Raw genomic sequence first — 22500 nt, 5'->3', positions numbered from 1 at the left:
TCCTCTGTAATCCTTGCTGACCCTCAGTTTGGCTCCATTTCTATATATTTCCAGATGGAGATTCTTTACAGGGATAGAGTAAATATTTCTTCTACCCTTGACATTCCATGAATATTTTGCCCAAGCAAAAAAAAGGCCAAATTTACCTCAACAAAATGCCTTAGAAAAAAATGAGCAGCAACTCAACTCTCTCTCTCTCTCTCTCTCTCTCTCTCTCTCTCTCTCTCTCTCTCTCTCTCTCTCTCTCTCTCTCATTTTTGTTTTACTCTGAAACTATGACACGTGTCACACCGTGAAAAGATGCCTTTCTTTGTGAGAGAAAATTACATTTCAAATTTATCCTGCCGCCAACCAACGTAGGGTTAATTCAAACTTGGAACTGGGTAATTTTATGCACTACTCCACCGTTCTAATTGCCATACTTATCCTCATGCAAAAGCTGGAACTTGCCAGGAAAGGATTGACATTTTAAGAGAATACACAGCTTCCCCATAGGGGTTTTATTCTCCAGCATTACAGAACACCTGCCACACAGTGGTCAGTGTCACCGCAAGCTCAGTTGCGCAACATAATGTCCTGTCTGCTAAGGGTAAATGTGAAAAAAATTCCTGGTATTATCTGAAGATTTCTTGTACAGGGGAAGAACAGCAGTCAATCTTTGTGAACGCACACCAACAGGGAAAAATGCTATAAAGCATGTAGAATTTAAATGTGTTTTGCAGTTTTATCAGCCTGCTCTCTACAGTGATCCTACCAAATTTGAACAATTAAATCCCAAACAAATACATGTTCCTTTCAGTTACATTTCCAAGGAAAGGGACCCGAGAGTTTCAACACAAGTTTCATATAATTCAGTGGGTTGTCAAACTTTTCAGCACCAGGACCCGAAAATCTGTCGGCACCCACCAAAGCTGATGTCATTAAGATGGAAGTGATGTCATGGCCAGAAGTGACACCATCAAGCAGGAAAATTTTTAACTCTTACCTTATGACAAAATCAAATTAATTAGCAGTCCAATCCTAAAGGCGGTTCTGCCGCTAGGTACAGCAGCACCAAAGCATCTACTGCTGCATTCTGCAGCCCCAAGGCAGCTGCTGGAGGTCTCCTCGGGGAGGGAGACTTTGTCCCCTTCCCTCGGGGAAAGTCCCAAGCCCTGCAATGGGGCTTCTCAAGTCTGCACCAGCTGTTTTGCTGGAGCTCTGCTCTGCCAGTCCCATCCCCTCCTGCCCGATTCCTCCCAAACCCCACTCTCCCCCATTCCACCCACTCCTCACCTTCCCCCCATCCTGATACTACTTACCACCTGCTGGTACTGCTGGAGTGTCAGATGCCCCTCTGCGCTAACTGGCAGTGGCCCCTTTTCTCCAAGTGCCACAGAAGTGCCTTACAGTACATTTGCGACATCTAGTGCCTGTGGTACATTCATACTGCTGGCACTAAAGAGGATTGGGCTCTAAGTAAGTAAATTAAAGTTTGGTTGGTTGGCAACCTTCAGTCTCAAAAGACTATGGTATAAGCCTACACCACCCGGTATTTCCAGGTGGTCTCCCATCCGAGTACTAACCAGGCCTGACCCTGCTTAGCTTCCAAGATCAGATGAGATCAGGCATGTGCAGGGTAAAAAAAGTTTACAATAAGAATAAGTTTTAAAATGTATTTAACATAAAGAAGAACCCTCCTAACCCTCCTAAGCAGTTGCTGTTCTGTTTTGTTTTTTTTAAATTCCCCAAACATCCCAAAGGCTGCAGTCATATCCACACTTACCTGGGAATAAGTCCCATTGTTTATCATCGTTGAAAGCATATACACAGTAGCCTGTTAAAAGAACAGATCTGTAACATTTCCCCAAATGCAGTCATATACCATATGGCCCCTACCAAGTGGCCCATATCGTCTAATATATTTAAAAAAATACACCTGAAATGAACAGGGACCTACCTGAAATTGGCTTGTGACCCACCAAGTGGGTCCTGACTGTTTGAGAACAGTCAGGAACAGTTTGAGAACATCGGTTTGAGAAACACTGATGTAAACTGTACTGAACAGCTACCTCATATGTGTTCTCCAAAAGCCAAGGACTACTACCAATCAGACCTTTTAGGAAAATATATTTGTTCCTTGGGCCACTCTTTGATGACCTCATGTCATCTAAGCAGATCTTAAGCTACTGACCAGGGAATTCCTGATCTGGGAATACTTTTTTTGTAATAAATTCTAACTGTCCATGAGAGATGGATAGTTCTGGCTCTCGGATGAGTGTACTGAAGTTAGCATGGCCCCTGAGAATATAGAAATGGTCCATCTGTTTGACAGAGTATCAAGAAGGATGCTGTGATCAAATCCCTTTCATACTGCAAGCTAGCCAATGCATGTGAAGCAATGGCACAAATGTTCATAAGATTTATAAACCCAGCATGAATTCCATTCTCCCTCTATCACTGAATGAACTATCGACAGTTAATGCTATTGTTGTGCTGTTACACTGGGTTTGTCATTCGGCTTTTGTACTTCCACATCATAATAAGCAGGAGATTGGAAGGTACGTAAAAAGCTGCTACAAATAAAATCTTCCTAGATGAGTGCAGACAGCTATACATTTAAAGGGAAAAGTTCTGATTCGCCATATTATACTACAGTAGCATAAAAACTCAAAGGTCTTTGATATAGGTTGATTACCCCTTATCCAAAGACCCAAAATCAGGACCATTCTGAAATCTAAAAATTTTGGGGACCATGACTTTTTCCCGTACTTCACTGGCAACATGCCGCTACTCACCCAGCGAGTAAGCCAGCAGTTCTTTTTTTGTTTCCATTCCTTGTGCGTTCAGTGCAACCCAGCATGGTAGCCAGCAAGACTTCCATCTTTACTGCACTCAGCATGACCCAGCAAGGAAGCAGGTAGGACTCCCCCCTCCCCCATTTTTAGCATGATCAGTGCAACCCGGTGAGAAAGCTGGAAGGGATTTTCCATACGGCTGGCCAAAATATGATGCAATATGGGGCATAAGTCAGTGTTAAGACAGCAGAGTTATTCCACAATCTAGGAAAAAAAAAAATAAATCCAGAATGCTTCCAGTCCCAAGTGTTCTGGATATGGGATACTGAACCTCTGCTTTCATGTCACAAGCCTTCTTTGGCTAAAGTTCATGAATGGATACAGAGGAGAAGAAAATGTTTTACACAGTGGGATAGAAAACATAACATAAAACCATAAGAATGGCCCCATTGGATCAGGCCGAAAGCCCATCTAGTCCAACTTCCTGTATCTCACAGTGGCCCACCAGATGCCTCAGGTAGCATACAAGCCAACAAGAGAACTGCATCCTGATGCCCTCCCTTGCATCTGACATTCCGAGGCAACAGAATGTACAGTCTGAGATTAGCTGGTTGCTCATCCTAGCTTGTAACCCGTGATAAACTTTTCTTCCAGAAATTTGTCCAACCCCCTTTTAAAGGCACCCAGGTCAGATGTCATCACCACATCTTGTGGCAAGCAGTTCCACAGACTATTTACACACAGGGTAAAGAAATATTTCCTTTTGTCTGTCCTAACTCTCCCAGCACTCAATTTTAGTGGATGTCCCCTGGTTCTGGTGATGTGCGAGAGGGAAAAAGAGCATCTCTCTATCCACTCTATCCATCCGCTGCATAATTTTGTATGTCTCAGTCTTGTCCCTCCTCAGGTGCCTTTTTTTTCTAGACTGAAGAACCCCAAATGATGCAGCTTTTCCTTGTAAGGGAGGTGCCCCAGTCCAGTAATCATTTTGGTTGCTCTCTTCTGCACCTTTTCCATTCCCAACATATCCTTTGGGAGATGTGGCAACCAGAACTGGACACAATACTCCAGGTGTGGATGAAGAGAAGGGGATGCAAGAGATAGCAGTCCGTGTGTCCCATTCCTGCAAAGTGAGAGTGTATTGACACTTAGAGTAAGTGCATTTCAAACTCAAACCTGAACTTGAATATGAAAGTTATTAGCCAAGTAGTCAACTTGTGAATCACCATCAAGCACCATCTAAAGCTGATCAGCCAATAGCAAAGAAACCTCTTAACAACTACAGGTCAGGTCAGGTCAGGGTCAGGTTAGACTGCTTGACACTTAGAATTGCTTCCCAGAGGTGGTGCTGGAACACGAGTGTCTATCTCAGGAGTGACAAACTCGTTTTATACAGTTAGCATTTAGGGCACCTGCTGAGGGCCGGAAGTGATGTCATTAAGCAGAAAGTGACATCATTAAGCAGCTGATGGCCAGAAATCAGCAATTTGTTCTCACAAAAAAAACTCATTAACTGAAATGACAGAAGAGAAAATACCAAATCTTGATCATATTTCAAGATACGGGGGTCCCCAATTTTCATGTAGGCTGCTTTTCAGCAGTAACACCTCAGCACTACTCAGCAGCTGAGAGCCTGAGGGCCAGATAAAAAGTCTTATGTTTGAAACCCCTGGTCTATCGCATCTGGAAATGAGGAGATTTTCCGATACCTCTATTTATGGTTGCTTCTCATGATATGTACATATTTAAACATGTGGGTAGATCAGTGGTTCTCTAACTGGTGGGTTGCAACCCACCAGTTCGTGTAACACTTCCCCCGTCCCGTTAAGGGGCAGGGGAAGGGGGGATGCAGCAATGCGATCCCCAGGGTGGTGTTACTAAGGAGAGGCAAGGGGGCTGCTTTGCACTTACTTTTAATTAGGTCGGGCTGGTGGAGGCTACAGGAAGTGCTGGGAGCCCTGGACAGCCCTCCGCAGGGCTCTCTGAGGCTTGGAACATTCAGTAAAGGTAGGCACAAAGCACCTCCTGCAAAACGGAAGTGCTTTGCACCCTCTTTTACTGAAGATTCCAAGCCTTGGGGAGTGCTGTCGAGGGCCTCGCCTCCTGCAGCCTCCAGCAGCCCTACCTAGTTAAAAGTAAGTGGAAAGCACCCCCCCCTTGGCCGTCCTTAGATACGCGATCCTGGGGATATGCTGCCCTAGCCCCTCCCCCGTAAACACGTACTAAGAGAGTAAAACTCCCTCGGAGTTTGAGAAACACTGGGGTAGATAATAATGTGCAGGACCTGTTTTGGCTTTTTATGACACAGTTGCTCCCGAATAAAAAATCTGGGAAAGAAAGATATGCTTCCCAACCTGGGAAGGTATGGAAAGCTTTGGAAAATGGCATTAGGAGGTGTCACAAAATTTCAATCAAAAGTTAAATTATTTCAGCATGTAGTCCATCCCCATAAGGTCAAGCCCTAGTCAAGGGCCCAGAAGCCATCCCCCACCCTCCTGACCCTAAAGACCTCCCCCCATACTGCAGCACTATAGAAATAAAAAGGAAAATCAATGAATGTTGGTTCTGGAACCTAATCTGTTTAGAAAAAAGAAGAAGAAGTTAACATTGGACATTTTTGTACATAATTATCCTTTAAATAGGTCTGATTTTGGCTGTTCAAAGCTTTGAATTTGCTTAGTTGCCAAAAGTTAATTGTCTTAAAGTTTAAAGCAAAATTATGAATGCAACTCTCTTCCTTCGAACTAGAGCTAGGGTTTTTTTTTTTTGCCCCTCAGGAAAGTCTTTACTTCCAAGAGGGCTTAATTAAAGATGTCTAAAAGTTGGAGCAAAAAGCAGACCTGGCAAGACTGAATAAAAATATACCCTCTAAAATTTTTACCTTTCATAGAAATACAGATCTTCAAGTGCACTCACAAAGTGAAGCAGATTGGCAATAAAATGTCACAGTGTATCCCCAGCTCCTCAAACCATTTTTGTCCAAGTTTGCATATACGCAACAGGGATCAAATGTGTAGACCTGTGGGCTGGGCAAAAATGGGTTAATACACCAGTTCCTGTTCAGACCTCCAGCCATGTTGGGACAAGAGCCTTGTTGCCTATTCAAACATAGTCAGGGAATTAGAGGGCAGGTCCTCTCCTGGATTGAGAGCTGGTTGAAGACCAGGAAACAGAGAGTGGGTGTCAATGGGCAATTTTCACAATGGAGAGAGGTGAAAAGCGGTGTGCCCCAAGGATCTCTCCTGGGACCGGTGCTTTTCAACCTCTTCATAAATGACCTGGAGACAGAGGTGAGCAGTGAGGTGGCTAAGTTTGCAGAAGACACCAAATATTTCCGAGTGGTGAAGACCAGAAGTGGTTGTGAGGAGCTCCAGAAGGATCTCTCCAAACTGGCAGAATGGGCAGCAAAATGGCAGAGGTGTTTCAATGTAAGTAAGTGTAAAGTCATGCACACTGGGGCAAAAAATCAAAACTTCACATATAGGCTAATGGGTTCTGAGCTGTCTGTGACAGATCAGGAGAGAGATCTTGGGGTGGTGGTGGACAAGTCAATGAAAGTGTCAACCCAATGTGCGGCGGCAGTAAAGAAGGCCAATTCTATGCTTGGGATCATTAGAAAAGGTATTGAGAACAAAACGGCTAATATTAAAATGCCATTGTACAAATCAATGGGAAGGCCACACCTGGAGTATTGTGTCCAGGTCTGGTTGCCACATCTCAAAAAGGACATAGTGGAAATGGAAAAGGTGCAAAAGAGGGCAAGTAAGATGATTGCTGGGCTGGGGCACCTTCCTGATGAGGAAAGGCTACGGTGTTTGGGTCTCTTCAGCCTAGAAAAGAGATGCCTGAGGGGGGACATGATTGAGACATACAAAATTATGCAGGGGATGGACAGAGTGGATAGGGAGATGCTTTTTACACTCTCACATAATACCAGAACCAGGGGACATCCACTAAAATTGAGTGTTGGGCAGGTTAGAACAGACAAAGAAAATATTTCTTTACTCAGCGTGTGGTCAGTCTGTGGAACTCCTTGCCGCAGGATGTGGTGCCGGCGTCTAGCCTAGATGCCTTTAAAAGGGGATTGGACAAGTTTCTGGAGGAAAAATCCATTATGGGGTACAAGCCATGATGTGTATGCGCAACCTCCTGATTTTAGAAACGGGTTATGTCAGAATGCCAGATGCAAGGGAGGTTACCAGGATGAGGTCTCCTGTTATCCGGTGTGCTCCCTGGGGCATTTGGTGGGCCGCTGTGAGATACAGGAAGCTGGACTAGATGGGCCTATGGCCTGATCCAGTGGGGCTGTTCTTATGTTCTTATAAGGCACACCATTGGTTTTTGACAATTGACAAGGTGCACCATGCTGCCAGTGGGAAGCTCACATGCCCCAATGGCCCTACTAATAAATGACCCTCTCACAAATTCCTGTGGCACACTTGGGGACCATTTGCGGCACTCCAGTGTGCCATGGTACAGTTGTTGAAAACGGCTGCTTTAACAACTAAGTATGTAACTAAGCTGTATATTGGTATATAGCATGGAAGACGAAGGCCTGAAGAGTAGGAAGGGGAAAATGTGCCTTGTTTTCTTGCCTTCCTCCTGAAAAAGCCATGTATGGTCCTGTATCCTGGCACAATAACCTCCAAACCTTAATTGGTCCTTTCAGAAAATTTACTATAAACTGTTGGGGTTTGAGTTGTCTAATTTCCTCTCTTTCCTGTTTTCCGTTTTTCCTTTATATATTGCAATGATGTTTCAAGAACTCTCGACATTCCACAAGTCCTGGAAGCTCACAGGGCTATTTGGAGGTTTTACATTGCTACAAGATTTCATTGAAACAACATTTTGAAGCAAATCTAGAGGCTGTATGTGGACAAAATATCAGATCATTGTGGAGGGAAGCAATACATGGTGTGGGAAGACCCAGTTTCTCATGGCATTTCTGCACAGCTCTGTCATAAATCACAACAAATGTTAAAACTCAGGGGTGGGTGCTGCCATTTGAATCTCACCAGGACTGGACATCCTGGTGTGAGTCCTGAGCTGGGAAACAAAGTTAACACACTGTGGACAAAGATGGCAACATCTGGGACCATCAAATCTCACCTAAAGTGAAAAATCAACTTGCCAGTGTCGAGGTTTCTTGGAGGTGGGGTGGGGGGGAATCTGAGAAATTTTGAGGAAGGAGTGAAAAGTCAAAGGCAGAAGTTCCCAAACTTTGTGTGGTCATGGCACCCTTCTTTCGTGGCAGCCTCCTCTTCCCATCTCTTCCGGGCACTTCCTTGGGGAACCAAGATGATGGGCATCACCATCATGGATTGTACTTTATCTTGCAAGATCAAACAAAGCAGTGCCTGGAAGAGCTAGGAAGAAGAGGCCATCAATGACATCCTATGGTGCCCCTGTGAGTTTGCCACGGGACTCTCAGTTGCCATGGCACACTGTTTGGGAACCACTGGTCTATGGTTTCTTTTGATTTTCATCCTAAATCGTTAGTGACGTACAACTTATAACAACCTTAGTTCTTAAACTTTAATATATTTCTTAAATAAATACAGAGCTCTCATAGTTGACTTACATGATTGAATATTGGCAGAGTTTCATCTTAAATGCTGAAGAGAATTTGAAAGCCAAAATGAAGAAGAAGCTTGAAAGGCATGAAAATGAGTATCCATGGGTGTCTGGATAAAATAGTCTTTATGATAATTAAGAGTATATTTGGAACATTTAAATGGATAAAGATATTAAAATATTACATCAAACAAGATTGTTTTTACAAGCGTTATCTTTATAATGCTATATTTAAATACGATACTCTGTCATGTTTCATTATGAAACCAACATGCGCCATAGATAAGAATGAGCTCCTAAGGACAATCTTTTCCACTCTGTACCAAATTCAGACGTGCCAATTCTAAAGAAGGACAGATAGATCTCCCATAACCCATTCAGAGACTACATACTGAAGAATGTATGACTCAATATGGTGAGTGTCTGTGGAGATAAGTTACCCTTCTTGATGTTCTTGGGGGGCCAGTTGTGCAGTTGATTTTACGATAAATGTTTCAGCCAAGACTTTGTTTCTATTGCATTTGATCACTACAAGCAAACAAAATAATTTCCTGCGCAGGAAGAAATTGATTATTTTGCCCATTCTATATTTAAACAATTTAGCACTAGATAAGACCATTCTTCTGAGGCTTGCAGAGAAATATCCAGTTTCCCCTAGCTTCCTCATTGGTATGGATTCCTTTTTTTATTTGAATAGTTCCCTATATATATATATATATATATATATATATATATATATAACAAAAGCATCTCATACACTACCACAGCTCGAGCCAAACAAAACACTACATGAAATACGTTTTATTTTTAATGCAAGCCCTCCTGTTTTCTGGTTCATTTTCAAGTTATCTGATATTTACATATGACCTTTCCATTTTTATTAAGAGTTTATTGGATTTTTGCATTCCAGCCAACAGAAGAGAAAGTTAATTTACACACAGATGTGACAGTTATGCAAGGAGCTATAAACTTCAGTCTATTAACTTTTTTCTTCATGTAACCTTTACATGTTTCTACCAAAATATTTTTCCCCCCCAAATATTGCTTTCTTGTTTGTTTGTTTGAAATAAGCTACCATTATTGGGTTATCAATATAAAATATCAATGTGAAGGACCAGCAAGTCGAGTTATTTGTGGGAGGAAAGGGGTTCTTCTGTGACTTTTAAGATATATTTCACTAATCAGGAAATTACGTAATGGGGCAGACCATTCTGTCTCAGTTTTGTCCTGCACCTAGCCTGCAGCCATGTCATGAGATAGATCACTGAAAGGCACTACAGTTGGCCCTTGGTATCTGTGGGGAATCCATTCTTGGATGTGGATACTAAATTCCATGGATAATTAAATGGATAGTTAAATCCATGAATAATTAAATCCTCAAGGAGGCCATCAGAGGACCTCCAGACGCAACCAGAAGTTCCGTCCAGTCATGTCCAGAGGTGTTACATAAGAACATAAGAAGAGCCCTGCTGGATCAGGCCAAAGGCCCATCTAGTCCAGCTTCCTGTATCACACAGTGACCCACCAAATGCTTCAGGGAGCACACAAGACAACCTGTGTCCTGGTGCTGTCCCCTGCATCTGGCAATCTGAGGTAGCCTACCTCTAAAGCCAGGAGCTTGTACATACCTACCATGACTTGTAACCCGTGTTCTTAGGTACAAAAAATGAAAAACCATGTGTGGCCTCCTTGTGCCTCAGAATACCTCACACAAACTTTGCAGAGACACTTCTGGTTTTCACCAGTCACTTCCTAGAGGTGAGGTCCTCCAGCTCAAGTCCAGCACCCGCACTGAATCAAATCCACGGGCGCCAAACCCATGGATAAGGAGGATCAGGTCTCTGCTACATCATAACCCCCTCCTGGGCCTGAAAGTCCTACATGGGGCTACTTGGTTCTGTGCCAGCAGGATATAGCTGTGTTTGCCATGTGGGAAGTTGCATAGAATTGGGTTGCCCATTTTAGAAATTTTTTTCAGGCAATCAGGAGGACAAAGCAAACAATAAGATATTGGAATGAAGAAAGCCACACATAGCAGCAGAGAGAGGAAGCTGAATGTTACAGGACTACATCCTAGCTCTGATGGACATAGAGTAGTGTTTTTCAAAACATACTTCAGCTCGCCTCTGCCCTTGCAGCATACAGCTGTGACCTGGCACAGAGTCTGGAAATCATGGCAATAGAGATTAGGAAAATATTAACACTTCATCTCTTTTCCCACAATGTGATTCTATTTTCTTTCTTTTTTTTAATGCACTGAAGCAGATTGGGTTTACAGTTGCCATTAAAGCAAACGAGGACAGACAAGGCATCATTTATGTGAAACCACTAAGGGAATAGGCGTGAGTCATTAAAATTTCCAGAAATGGCGAGTTTTTCAATAAAGCAATAACTCTAAACAAATTGCAGCAATCTAAGCAGTCCTCTCCCCCCAATGATATTAGCGCTCATCGATCCTATGCATTTAATCTTTATTTGTCTAAATGCAAAATGACATTTATTGCACCAAAATAACAGTAAATTGTGGAAGCGTGGATCTCGGGGTAATTAAAGGAGCCCGAAGAGATTGTCAGGATTTTGCAAAAAGACTCTCCTGCAACAGAGCTGCTGAGCTAGAGGGCATCTTGATTCATGCCCTTCAGAAAACACAGAATTTTTTTTCTCCTCTGAGCTGACCTTGTTGTATCTTGCAGGATTTCACAGCCTGGAGAGAGAGAGAATGGTATCCGCTTTCTCCCACCAAATTGTCTTGTATTTATTTTTAAGTGTGACTGTACCATGTTATCATTCATATAAAGAGATTTTTTAAAATAAGGAATCATAGATTCCCTCTTTTTCTTACTTGCCACGTACTTTTGTAGGGAGAATCCAGTAAGTGGTAGAGGAACATAAAGGATGGCCAGGGGGATATATGGCCCCCTGTAGTGGAGTGGCCATTTTCCACCAACTCCACTGAGGGTGTGTGTGTGTGTGTGTGTCAGTTCTCACCTCAGGCATGCAGCAAGCCACAAAATCAACCCTCCTGCCTGCCCTCTGCTCCATACAGCTCTGTTTTTGGAGGTGAGGCCCATTGAGCAAGGGAAGGGATGAACGTGCTGGCATGAGGGGTGCCACCCTCCTCTGTGACAACACCCAGTCCTGGGTGCCACAAAGGCCTGGCAACACAACTGCCCAGGCCTTTTAAACTGAGATGCCAAGAATTGAACCTGAGATTTATGCAACTTAGGGCACAATCCTAACCCACTTTCCAGCACTGACATAAGGGCAATGCAGCTCCATTGCAGAAAAAAAAAAAAAAAAAAACACAAGCCCTTACCTTGAGGAGGTCTCCGTGAGTGCCCCCCAACTGCAGGATGCATCACCCATCCCATTGGCACTGCTATGCCAGTGCTGGAAAGTGGGTTAGGATTTGGTCCTTAGACCCTAACCCTAACTAAATTTCTGGCACTGTGGTAAAGGCAATGCAGCTCCGAGGTAAGAGAACAAACATTCCCTTACCTTGAGGAGCCGAGCCCTCCATGACTGCCCCCCAACTGCAAGATGCAACACATGCCCCATTGGCAGAAGCTTTGTCAGAGCTGGAAAGTTGGTTAGGATTTGGGCCTTATACTTTTTTTCTCCTTCCACTTTGTCAAATGTACAGCCCAATCTTGTCTGGGCCTTTTAATTATATAGTAACATTCACAAACCTGGTAGCAGCATGAAATGATGGGTCCCAATCCTAAATGCCCAATCCTTAGGGCCCAATCCTAAATGCCCTCAGTGCTGGTGCTGAGCTCCACCACCAGCACTGGGTGTCGCAAACTTACGAAAGGCATGAGGAAACAGAAGAGTTTTCCCAGCAACAGGTGCAGAATGATATGTTCACATCCCTGCTGAAGTCATGTTTGGAGCTACCACAAAAACTATGCATATCTTCCACTGAGCTCAGAGTTCTCAGGTCACAGCCAGTGAACCTGAACATATCTTGAACTTGCTACCACACTGAGAGTGCAATCCTATGCATGTCTGCTCAGAAGTAACTCCCATTATGTCAAATGGGGCTTACTCCCAGATAAGCATGCATAGGGTTGCAGTCTGGGACTTGTAGCCACAGGTTCTCTAGGGTTCACAAGACTGGGCTGGTTTTTGAGTTCTGATTCAGTTGTCACAATTGTAAAACCAGCCTGTGTGCTAGATTTTAGCTTTTGTGTCAGTGCTGAATATTTGGACTACAGTAAGAAATTTATTTTTTTTGCCTAAAAGTCAGCATCATTTTCAGCCTCTGTCCAGGTAGCAAATTTTGTAATGCCAGATCCAGAAGCTTCACACCTTCTGATTCTTCCCTGTCATTGTCCCATCTGACCTTCACCTGGCACACAGTTTCGTAATAGTTCAGCATTGCAAATTTTCAGGACTTTGGAAACGTATTATATCTTGTGAAAATGCCAAAGCAGCATGGAATGCCCTGGCGGTTCCAATTCACCATTCCATTTAATTTATTTCTAAATCTGCTTAAATTAAACGTGACTCTGGAGTTTATCCATTTCGGCGTATATGAAGTTGTCAGAGAGATCATAAACAAACAGGCTCATTTGAGATACGATGAAGTACAAACAATCAGGAAGGCATCCAGCTAGATGACAGAAAGAGGTCCAGGAGAACTCCAGCTGTTTATGCAAATAGTGATACTGAGAGGCTGGCATCTTATCAAGGACCAGAGAATCAGTGGCATATTTGTATACTGTCGTCAGCATGTAATGGATGTTTACTGCTTCAAAGAGAGAGAGAGAGAGAGGCAAAAAACTTGCCGTTCTGTAATAATTTACAAGGCTGAGCATACTGAGATGTTCAATGGTACCTAAACCAAACTTATAATTGTCCTTACTTGCAGTTCTTCTTACTGCTTTGTATTCTGCTGCATGCGGTTAATAAAGAATTTTATTTATTCCTTTCCAACAGAGTTGACACCAAATGTATTTATTTTTCACATTTTTATACCTCCCTTCCTCCAAAGAGCTCAGGGTGGTGTGCACAGCTGCTCCCCTCCTTTTGTCCTCACAACAACCCTGTGAGGTAGGTGAGGCTGAGAGAAAGTGGCTGGCCCAAGGTCACCCAGAAAGCTTCATGGCTGAGGGGAGATTTGATCCTCGATCTTCCAAATCTAAGTCCACCTCCCAAACCACTACACCACCCTGGCTCTCAATTTCTCCTAAAGTTTTCTCCTAGATTTCTCCTAAAGTGAAATCTGAGCAGAACTTAGAGCCCAATTCTATGTCGGTTTGCTCAGAAGTAAGTCCCACATAGTCAATGGGACTCACTCCCAGGAAAGTGTGGATAGGATTGCAGCTGTAGAGAGCTCTCTTTGTGTGCAACAGTTCTAGAAATTCTGAATGAAATTAAAGGGATCTCAATGAGAACAACATACTGGAAGAGGTGTGCTGCTTTGAATGCCCATTAGGGAGATAAAGTGAGGTATAAATTTGTGAATGAATGAATGAATGTGTGCACATTTCTAAGGTGCATCAAAATTCATACAGGCTTCAGTCCTAGACACCAGTGTTTCTCCAGCAGTGATACTCATTGAAATACGATTAAATAAATAAAGTGGTAATCATATCACCAGTGGTACTTGAGGTGGTGTCTGGTGGTATTCATGGGATACCCCGACCTCCCCTCTGCCTAGAAACAAGACCAGTAATACAATGTGACAAACAGTGGTAAGAAGATCAGCTCGGCAGGCAGAGCTCCAACGTGTGCTTTTAATGCACTCAAAAAAGCCCTCCAATCTGCCCTTAGCCTCTTACCAGTGTTTGTTGCGTCATGTATGGCCTCCCAATCTGGAAGCAACTGGTGATGACATCATTGCTAGATACTTCCAGTGCTACTTCTAATAGGTGGACCATGCAAAGTGGTACAGCAGGGGACAAATGTTGAGAAATGCTGCTATACACTCTTACCGGGGAGTAAGCCCCATTGGAGTCAAAGGGACTTACATCTGAGTAGACACACATAGGACTGGGGTGTGAGACCAATACTTTTGAGGCAACCCACAAAGATATTGTGTGCTAGATCCATTAAGGCAACATTGTCTCAATCATTATGCATTAGATCAGGGGTGCTCAAACTTTCAACTTTAGGGATGCTGGACCTTTAACAAGTGTATAGAAGAGAGAATTTCAGCAGGTGTAGCTTGTCATCTGTGGGATGACAAGTTGCACCTGCTGCAGTTCTCTCTTCTATACACTTGTTAAAGGTCCAGCATCCCTAAAGTTGAAAGTTTGAGCACCCCTGCATTAGATGATCAACATACATTAGAACAATGTTTCTCAAACGGTGGGTTGGGACTCACTAGGTGAGTCATGAGCCAATTGCAGGTGAGTCCCCATTCATTTCAATCTTTTATTTTTAATATATTAGACTTGATGGTATGTGACTGCATTTGGGGAAATGTTGCAGACCTGTACATTTAACAAGCTACTATGTATATTCTTTTAACAATGATAGTAAATGGGACTTACTCCTGGGTAAGTGTGGGTAGGATTGCAGCCTAGGACTGTTAAAAATGTTCCTCTTCATAATGCCACTTCCAGTCATGAGATCACTTATGGTAGGTCCTGGCAGATTCTCATTTTAAAAAGTGGGTCCCAGTGCTAAATACTTGAGAACCACTGCATTAGAATCAATGCATTAGAAGCATTGCTGATTGGAGGCCATTTTCTACAGTTCAGTGAAAAATGCCTACTGTTTTCATATCATCTTCAGGTGCTTGTTGAATGTGTTGGTATCTTATTTCTTGAAACGTATATGTGAACGTAACATGCCTGCAAAATTACAAATTGTTTTAACTCATGAGTGTCTTCAGGTTTATAATGCTTGTGGTCTTATATGCTCCAGAGCATACTTTCTCAAATGTGGCCATCTTGCTCAATTGATTGAAACAGGATGTGACCATCGAGTGGGCGTTGTGCATGTTCAGCAATCGTTAGTATTTACCAGAGATGAAATAAATATAGTATCATTTATTAAGAAGGGGATATAGCTATAAAAAGAGAGAGAGAGAGAAAAAAAGCAGCAAATCAGATAAACATTGTTTTAAAATGGTACCCAGCAAACACGGGTTCCAGAAGAAGTGAGAAGAGCAGAGAAACAAGGTGGCACAGATCCAAGTAGGCCCACTGGGGCCAGTGCAGCATGGCATGGGGTAAGAGGAGAGCTTTCCCCTTGCCTTAGGTTGTGCTGCTTCTGACCCCAAATTTGCACTGGATGCAGCGCAGCCCCAGGGCCTCTGAGAGGACTTTTATCTGGGGGTACAAAATTTATTTGGGCCCCTTTCCAAAGGGGGGGGGAACAGGTTGGAGGGATGGTGGTGACAGCTGGAATACTCTTTGGAGTTCAGGTCTACTAGACTTCCTGATGTGCAGCCCTGGTCTACCTGCTTGCGTGCATCAACAGCTAGACCCAGCAGTACAGAAAACCAAACACACTCCGAAGTCTCCCCAAAATCTTTTAAATATAGAAAATCATTGCAGAAAATTAGCATCGTCGTACTTAGGCTCACACTAGAATGGAAAGTGTCCTGTGTGCACCAAAACATACTTCTGCTGCAGCTGTAGCCCCACAGCTGTGTCCCTGAGTTCCTATACACTCCTTCATGGTAGGCGAATCCACGAGCCTATTGTAGCAGGCCAGTTTCCTGCCGGATTTGACACTGTGTTAAGGAGTATCATAAGTGTACTCCTCAACCTGGCGCATAAAGTTTGTGGCAGCAGCTGCCATCATGCCCACAGTTGTGCCCCAAGCATCCCACGTGGGTAGCAAGTCCTGGTGAGATAGGAAAATGTAAGATCCCAGGAAATTTCTGGGGCCCCTTTTTTGACCCCAGGCCCAGAAACAAATTACCCCCTTTACCCTCCTCTAATGGGCTTCGCGCAGGCCTGCTGGCCTGCCTGCCTGCTCCAGTGCAAGTGAGGATTGTGCTGTAAGACATTCATTCCAAAGGGGGTGTTCGATTACAGCATCCTGGCATACCATGAAATTATAATAATTAGGCTGCAATCCTAACTACACTTTCCTGAGAGTAAGCCCCATTGAACAAAATGGGACTTACTTCAGAGCAGACCTGGTTAGGATTGTGCCCTTATACAGCCTTCTGCCTTGTTGTAGGAGAATTCAAGCCCTATTAATGATGTGTATATCATTCATTCTTGATTTTTGGGGTGGTATTTTCTTGAGCAAATGAGCAGTGGACTTTTCAAATTAGTAGTGTTCTTGATGTGGAATCTATATTCAGAGTGGAATCAGAATCTGTATTAAGTAGGCTTTGTTGTAATACCATACATAAAATGTGAAATTATAATGCAATTACAATATTTAATTGCAATATAATTTACAATTATGAAACTGTCGTAAAAAATCTCCCTCCTTACTTTGCATGGTGTGTCACATTCTCTTATTGATGTTTACAAACTGTATAAAAGAAAAAAAAATTATAATATGAGCTAAGCACCAATAAATATATTCTTGGTAATCAGATTTGTATTTAACAAGTACTTGCTACCCTATTAAATCCCAATTAAATGTTGCAGAGTGCATGCGGGGACATAATGTTTTAAAAGTTCCTAATAATTGTCAAACTTTTCTCTGAACTTTTTTCTTCTATTTACAAGAGCAATCACTTAATTTTGCTACACAACAATTTTTGTTACTAGTAATCCTTCAGTTTCACACAGCTCTCTTTCCAATTTCCAGGTACCCACAATGCCCTCCCCCCGCATCCTCCGTTTCACTCACGCAGCTCAAACGCATTGGTAAAGAAGCTACCACATTTTCCAGACTCACAAAGAGAGTCTGGTCCAACAAGAAGCTGACAGAACATACCAAGATCCAGGTCTACAGAGCTTGCATCCTGAGTACACTTCTGTACTGCAGCGAGTCATGGACTCTCCGCTCACAACAGGAGAGGAAACTGAACGCTTTCCACATGCGCTGCCTCCGGCGCATTCTCGGCATCACCTGGCAGGACAAAGTTCCTAACAACACAGTCCTGGAACGTGCTGGAATCCTTAGCATGTATGCACTGCTGAAACAGAGACGCCTGCGTTGGCTCGGTCATGTCGTGAGAATGGATGATGGCCAGATCCCAAAGGATCTCCTCTATGGAGAACTCGTGCAAGGAAAGCACCCTACAGGTAGACCACAGCTGCGATACAAGGAAATCTGCAAGAGGGATCTGAAGGCCTTAGGGATGGACCTCATCAAGTGGGAAACCCTGGCCTCTGAGCGGCCCGCTTGGAGGCAGGCTGTGCAGCATGGCCTTTCCCAGTTTGAAGAGACACTTGGCTAACAGTCTGAGGCTAAGAGGCAAAGAAGGAAGGCCCACAGCCAGGGAGACAGACCAGGGACAGACTGCACTTGCTCCCGGTGTGGAAGGGATTGTCACTCCCGAATTGGCCTTTTCAGCCACACTAGACGCTGTTCCAGAACCACCTTTCAGAGCGTGATACCATAGTCTTTCGAGACTGAAGGTTGCCAATACAATCCTTCAGTTTATCGCTAAAAACAGTTATTAAGCATTTATTTCCATGATTTAAAAATGAGTTTTGTTCAACCCAGTCAAATGTTAAGAACAAAATGTCCTAGAATTCAGTCACCGGGAAGGATGTCACTGAAAAATATGTACAGTGCTAGTATGTTAGAGCTGAAATGTTAGAGTGAAATTTGCTCAAATTGAGGCCCAATGAACTCAGTTCGACTTACAGCCCAATTCTATCCTTGGCAGGGCCGCTGGATGCATCAGTACCAAAAAGGCGACCACTATATCCAGCAGCCCCACCTCTGGAGGGGTGGCCACTGGAGGTCTCCTCAGGGGAAGGAAACTGAGGAATGCCTAGGCCCTGCAATGGGGCCTCTCAAGTCTGTGCTGGCTATTTTGCCGGTGCCAAGAACCTCCATGTCGGGATTTTCAGCCCAACGCAGAAGATTGTATCCATCAGAGCAGGGTTTTGTCAGTCCCACCCCCCTCTCAGGCATGTTCCTCCCCCCCACTCCACCCTGCTTTCCTCTTGCTATCCCCCCTGCCCCCAGACCTGCACCTCCGCAGCATTCTCCTTCCAGCACTAGACCCAGTGCCAACTTTACAGCACGTTTACGACACCCAATGCCAATGCTGGAGGTTAGTAGTGCCAGTGCTAGGGCCAGATTGGATTGGGCCCTTAAGTCCCAAATACAGAGTCACATCCTTAGTATCCTAAACCGTAATAAATTCAAAATACAAAGTAAAGTTTTTATTTATTAGAACCAAATAAAATGCCACAAAGTAGTGCACAAGCTCTGAAAGTTCTTCAGAGCTTTCCTTTAGGCTCAATGTTAAGTAAAAGTGGGGGTGAGTGTGGGGGGGATCGACTGGGACATGATGGAAAACCTCCCAAAGACTACAGTTACTAACAGTCTCGAGATGGAGAGCAGCAAGGTTAATCCGATTAGCCTCTGCTAGAAGGAAGACAGATTTCATCACTCTGCCATGGGAGCCACTGGGACAAAGAACACAGAAAAGGCTGTTCTCCCATCTTTTTACAAATAAAACAACTAGCAGTTGTGAGGATCCCATGAGATTCCCCTTGTGTGCAACAGTGGAAATCTCATGGGAGGTTCAGTGCCATGGAACCCTTGTTGTTATCATAAAAAAAAAATTGACATCTAGATTTTATTAGAGAAATGTAAATTTAGTGCAGGCCAGAAACCAAGCAATTCTTAAATGACATACCAATTGGCAGATTAATTCAAGGACAGTTAAGATGTTTATGCGAGGCGAAGGAACCAATGCAAACAAAGGTCACCTAAAGCAGAACAGAACAAGTGCCACCTATAAGGGTGACCAGATGTCATAACTACATTAGAGGACAAGGTTTCCCCAAATGTAGGACATTCAAGAAAAATGTAGGACATGGCAAAGTAAAAGCTAAAAAACACTTGTATATTGATTCCACGTGGTTAATTTAAACACTATATTACTTATTAAATTTAAAACTATTGAAAGTAATTTATTTATTATAATTTTGTCAATTACAAAGGCCATGCGCTGCCTGCAGGGGCCACTCACAGGAAAAAGGAGGACCTTTAAGTTCTTTTCCGGGACACAAGGCTAAAAAAGAGGTCATGTCCTGGGAAAAGAGGACATCTGGTCACCCTGTACCTATGGCAGGATGGAAGTGACACTTAGGTCTGATTCCCACATGCATGTTCATCACTTGATGAATGCAACACCAAATAATGATTTGCATGTGTGAACAATCCATCAGAGAAAGAATTACTCAAACATAATGGCTCAATCCTAACTACCATGTATTTCTTTATCCCCCTGCCCCCCCACCCATAATCAGGTGGAATAAGTCATTCCTTATCCACAGATTAGTATCTTAAATAAAATGCTGAGTCTGAGTCTTTGGGAGTTTGATATTCATTGACTGGTACCCTTCTGCAACACTAGTTGACCAAATACTGCTCATCAGTCATTAGTAGTGCCCTGACAGGAACTTGTCAGTCCTCCCATTTTAGCTGTCTCCAGCAGAATGCAAACAGGTTTATAGGGTCTGTAGATTATCTCTAGACACAGCTGGTGGCCTGCAGTTAGCTTGGTAGGTCAACAGTTGTACATTCCTGCTGCAATGCAACTTAGGTTCAGTGGTGCATGGATAGAATCCTTTAACGCATTAAACTGGCATCAAACATAATTGATACATCCAGTTGAATATAAAAGAGATTGAAATGGAAGAACTACTTAATGACAGGGATACCGTCTCCGATCCCTGTTGTTATGCGATTAGGTCATTAAGCAAACATTAAGCCCAATCTTGTGCTTTATTGTGTAAACAGACACTCTGCTGCAGGCTATGGGAGACCTGACTGCCTCCTTAAGCACCTCTTTGTTGTGTTTTGTGCTTTGACAACCATCGTATATGTGATCCGTCGTTAAGCGGAAGGTTGTTAAGTGGTGAATGCCTATATATTTTTCCTCAAAGAGAATGAAAAGTGGCAATTGCCTCTCTCTCTCTCTCTCTCTCTCTCTCTCTCTCTCTCTCTCTCTCTCATATAGCCTAATATAAATTAGGCAAATTGAGCAATATAAAATCGATACAAATATTAGGGTTTTTTTTCATGAGAAGGCAACAAAAACTATAAACACGAATCTGAAAGGAGAGATACAAGTGGAATATGAAAGTATTAGTGCCTGAGTCTTAAAAAGTTTCTAGTTCAAAGCGACCGATATGTTATCAAAGTCTTTCAGTGTCAAAGTACAAAATGTTTTCTATTTTCTCCAAAGTGTGATATTATCATCTGAACAGCTACAGGGTTTGTACCTTCTCTGCCTCTGAAATACATGGGCCTGGCTATATATATATAGTCCCCTGCAAACAATGGTGAACAGGTTGCAGCAAATAACAAATCACTTTGTATGTCACTTTCATTTGTTCTCAGAGTAGAAAATGAGCTGGGGTCAGACAGCTTGTCATTGCGTCTGCGGAGACGGAGTAGCTTGCCATTCTGATCTAAAAGAAGAGGCCCGGACACAACTTTTCACATATCAATGAAGACCTGGGCTACTTTTCTCATCACTGGCACATGCATGCGATGCCAGAGCCTAGTTCACACATGCCCATTTATCATGTTACAATTACGGCACCCAGCAATGATGTACATATCTGAGTGGGCCATCACCGAAGAAACCCATAGACAGGATTGGTATGTTGCTTTAGACTCAATGAAGGCATTTCAAAGACCCAATCCTATTCATTGCCCCTCCCCTCACTGCAAGATGAGGCAGCAGCAAAAATGGTGACCACTGTATCCTACGGTGGGAGGGGGGCAATCCTATGAACAAGGAAACACAGACCTGCTACAGGCTGTTGCGATGGCAAGTCCACATGCACCTGCACCACAGAATCGAGTCTGGGAAAGGAGTTAGGATAATGGCACTGCCAGTGCTGCAGATCCCACCCACTCCTGGGTCTGATCCACCAATCCCCACCCTCATCTCACCCTCTTTCACCTCCCCCATTCTGCTTTCCCATCACCCCCTCCTGCCTCTCCCACCTTCATTGGCTATAGGTGGGAGAACCTCCAACGGGGGGAAGGAAGGTGCCAGCCTTTTTGCCAGTGCTCCCAGCAGCATGCTGTGCAGCACACTGATGGAGTGCTTTTTGCAACTGGCTCCTCACCATGGACACATGGTAAGTATAAGATTGGGCCCTCACTTGCTAGAACGGTATTCTACCGTTCAATACAGAGTCCAACAATGGTGGTCCTGGCGCTTTTTGCACCAGGGGTTGCCCCCATCTGCCTCCTTTGACCCTGAATAATTGCAGTGATGTCACTGTATCACTGCAGTTTTCCATGCCACCTACTCCATTCCCCCACTTAAAAAAAAGGAGGAGGAAGGAGGTGCCTCGGGCTCCAATGGAGCCTTCCACTCCCTGGGAGCTTTTACACACTGCTAGTGGCGCTCACTTCCTCCAAAATCAGAGGAGGCAGGAACTGCTTCTAGTGGTGTGGAAAAGTTCCAATGGAGCCTTTTGTGCCACTATTAGCAGTGTGAAAGGCTCCATTGAAGCTAGAAGTGGCACCCAAGTTCTCAGATATTGAAAGAGGCAAGCACCACTTCTGGTGGACTACCTGGCCATTCTGAGGGCTGCCCTCTCCTTTCCACCTTTAAAGGAAGGGGAGGAGAAGAGGGCAGCCTTCAAATGCAATCCAGAACCACACTGACAGTGGCTGCACTCCTGCAGCCACTTTAGGTGCAGTTCCTTGCCAACCGGAGGGCCACCCTCTTCTCCTCCCCAAAGAAAGGGGAGGAGGAGAGGGCAACCCTCAGATCAGAACCTCACCAACAAGACTGGTGGGGGGAGTGGGTCATGGTGCTGCCTCCCCCAAGTCTGTTGTCTGGGGTATTTGCTCCCATTGCCCCCTCAAGTACGCCACTGGAGACCAATGATAAAGACACATATGAACTAGCCCCCCGTTCCTATTACATGACAGTGTTTTCTATTGTGGCACAACATTTCGTACTAAGGCTGATTGGAAGTTCTCCAATGTAAACTTTTGGCCAAAAGGCAGAAGGGGGGATCAGGGTAAAAGAGGAGATGAAGTTTGCATGCTTCTTTTGCCATTTTGA

The 22500-nt window shown here is 43.8% G+C and overlaps 1 pseudogene; it reads right to left on the bottom strand.

The window, feature by feature from the left end:
- Positions 1–1516: 1516 nt before the first annotated feature.
- Positions 1517–1635, bottom strand: LOC136656766 (5S ribosomal RNA; annotated as a pseudogene).
- Positions 1636–22500: the final 20865 nt, after the last annotated feature.

This window comes from Tiliqua scincoides, chromosome 6 (genome assembly GCF_035046505.1).
Source record: "Tiliqua scincoides isolate rTilSci1 chromosome 6, rTilSci1.hap2, whole genome shotgun sequence".
NCBI lineage: Eukaryota > Metazoa > Chordata > Lepidosauria > Squamata > Scincidae > Tiliqua > Tiliqua scincoides.
This window is presented reverse-complemented; position numbering and strand designations above follow the sequence as displayed.